Raw genomic sequence first — 3,086 nt, 5'->3', positions numbered from 1 at the left:
GGGCCTCTCACTGTTGTGACCTCTCCCGTTGCGGAGCACAGGCTCCGGACGCGCAGGCTCAGCGGCCATGGCTCACGGGCCCAGCCGCTCCGCGGCACGTGGGATCCTCCCGGACCGGGGCACGAACCTGTGTCCCCTGCATCGGCAGGTGGACTCTCAGCCACTGTGCCACGAGGGAAGCCCCAACACTTTGACTTTTGAAAAATATACAAATTTAAACGTATACCTACCTTATGATCTAGGAAGTCTATCCTAAATGTCTACTCAAGAAGCATATGTCCACACAAAGACCTGTGCATAGCAGTTTTATTCATAATAGCCCCAAACTGGAAACAATCCAAATGTCTATCAACAGGTGAATAGATAAACTGTAGTGTATCCATACAATGGAATACTACTCAGTAATCAAGAGGAATTAATTACTTGTACCTGCAACAATGTGGATGAACCTCAAAAACACTATGCTGGGGCTTCCCTGCCCCAGTAGCCACAACATTGTAAATCAACTGTACTTCAATAAAAAAATATAAATATATAAAAAAAAGAGAAAGATAGCAGTGACTAACTCTAGTCTATGCAGTTACAAGAGATTAAAAATTATTTGAATACTTTTCTGGTTTTCTTCCAGATTTGCTCCCATAAACAAATATTAATATAAATGTTACCAAATGCAATCTTTTTTTTGGCTGCACCGTGCGGCATGTGGGATCTTAGTTCCCCGCCAGGGACTGAACCCATGCCCCCTGCATTGGGAGCGTGGAGTCTGTCTTTACCACTGGACCACCAGGGAAGTCCCAGCAAATGCAATCTTAAAGTAATAGTTTAAATTATTCTTTAAGTTAAACCATTACAAATTTTTTGCATCTTAAAAAAATTTCAAGCAGTTATATCTCAATAAAGCCGGGAAAAAAGGTAAGGAATTTTTGGCACATGTCCATAGTGGGGTAAAAAAAGCAGCAGCACAGTGCTTTCCTGCTCACTGGCTGTCTGTCTCCACCAAGGCAGTAAACTGCATGCCAACCACAGTATGAAAGAATGTAACTCCCATAATGCTGAGTAACACACGTCAGTAGTGGGTGCCTCCTAAAAATGGAGAGGGTTTACATGAGGTAAGCAGATTTGCACTCATCGCCTGCTGAGATCATTGAGCACTCGCTATGGGCAAGGCCCTATCCTCGAACCTTCAGAGGGCAGAGCTAACAGGACTTCTGTGTCGGTCTTTTGGAGACCCTGACTTCAGAGAAGCTCTGTGGGTGGTCCTCACCCCAGGAGCTGTGCCTCCCAGTCACATGGGCATAAGGGGACAGACACCCTGGAGTGTTGCTCCATGGGGGTGCATAACATTGGGAAGGACTCCTTTTTGGAGGGACCCTCCCAGCGCTGGCATCCCCAGTGGCCATCTCCTTCCTTGAGCTCCAAAATGGTGGGGACCACAAGTTATTTTTCTTGGGTAGCTCCCACTCCCATAGCTCCTGTATGTGAAGGTACCCAATGACTATTTTTGCCAAATTAGGTCATTTTTATTTAGTTGATTTGGTGGGACAAAGGGGAAGGAGCCATCTCCCTTAACAGAGTTTGCCAATGCTAAGGCCAAGGGAGAGAGCAGGGACTGTTCTCTCTAATATGGATCCTAATATGGACCCTAAACCTCTCACAGGATTCAAAAATCCCTGGAGGGACTTCCCTGGTGGTCCAGTGGGTAAGACTCTTCACTCTCAATGCAGGGGGCCAGGGTTCAATACCTGGTTGGGGAACTAGATGCTGCATGCTTGCCTCAACTAAAGACCCTGCGTGCCTCAACTAAAAAGACCTGGTGCAGCCTAAATAAATAATAAATAAATATTAAAACAAAACAAAACAAATAAACAAACGAAATCCCTGGATGCTTCCACGCAGTCCTTGGGAAAGACAATGAAGTTGGCCAAACCATTCACTAGTCCAGATCAGAGAAGGTGCTTCCTTACTCTCTTCCTGCCTTTGGTACCTCTTCATCCAGGAGATCCATTTCCCCCCAGACTGGTTTTTCCACCAGAACGTGTTCCATGGCTTTGCTTCTGTTCAGAAAGAACTAGTCGTTCTGGAATTTCCCTGGTGGCACAGTGGTAAAGAATCCACCTGCCAGTGCAGGGGACACGGGTTAGAGCCCTGGTCCGGGAAGATCCCACATGCCGCAGAGCAACTAAGCCCATGCGCCACAACTACTGAGCCTGTGCTCTAGAGCCCGTGAGTCACAACTACTGAAGCCCTCACGCCTAGAGCCTGTGCTCTGCAACAAAGACAAGCCACCGCAATGAGAAGCCCGCGCACCGCAACGAAGAGTAGCCCCCATTCTCCACAATGAGAGGAAGCCCATGCACCGCAATGAACACCTAACACAGCCAAAAATAAATAAATAAATAAATTTATAAGGAAAAAAAAAAAAAGAACCAGCCGTTCTGGTTGAAACCTGGCCCATCTTGTTCAACCCATCTTCACAGTGGCTCACTGCGTGCTTCCAGACCATTCTCTTCGGCTGTGTTCTAACTTCCGCACACTGAGAAGGGAGCTGAGAAAACTTGGCACCACTGTGTCTTGTAGACCTGACACCCACCACAGGAAATGGATGTGGCATTGAGAAACCATGCTGGCTCTGCCCACAGCACATAATCACCGGGTTTCATATTTGGATGGCCCAAGCCAGTGCCAGGTCTCTTGTACTTGTAGGAGCCAGGACATAAAACCCCGAACTTTCTTCCAAAACAAACCTAGGGAGGCTTTATTCTCTATGTTGATTTCCTTTGATGAGGTTTTCCAGGGCCCGATGGATGACTCTGTTCCCTCACCTTGGCCTCTAATTACTGCCCACACTTGCTCCCCCATCTGTTGTGGTTTCTGAGCTAGGAATGGAAGTGTACTTGGATGTTTTATCATCGCTTTGGAACACGAGCCTAGAAAAGCACAAGGTTCCCTGTAATTTCCACTCCTTTGGATTCCTACTGAGCCTCAGTTTTTTGCTGGAACAGCATATGACGCAAAGAATAATCAAGGTCTGGGTTCCTCCCCAAAGTGCCAGCTACTTCCCAGTCTTACCAGGAGTGAAATCAAAT

The sequence above is a fragment of the Neophocaena asiaeorientalis genome, unplaced genomic scaffold (assembly GCF_003031525.2).
Source record: "Neophocaena asiaeorientalis asiaeorientalis breed wild unplaced genomic scaffold, Neophocaena_asiaeorientalis_V1.1 scaffold140, whole genome shotgun sequence".
Classification (NCBI taxonomy): domain Eukaryota; kingdom Metazoa; phylum Chordata; class Mammalia; order Artiodactyla; family Phocoenidae; genus Neophocaena; species Neophocaena asiaeorientalis.
Note: the sequence above shows the minus strand (reverse complement) of the source record.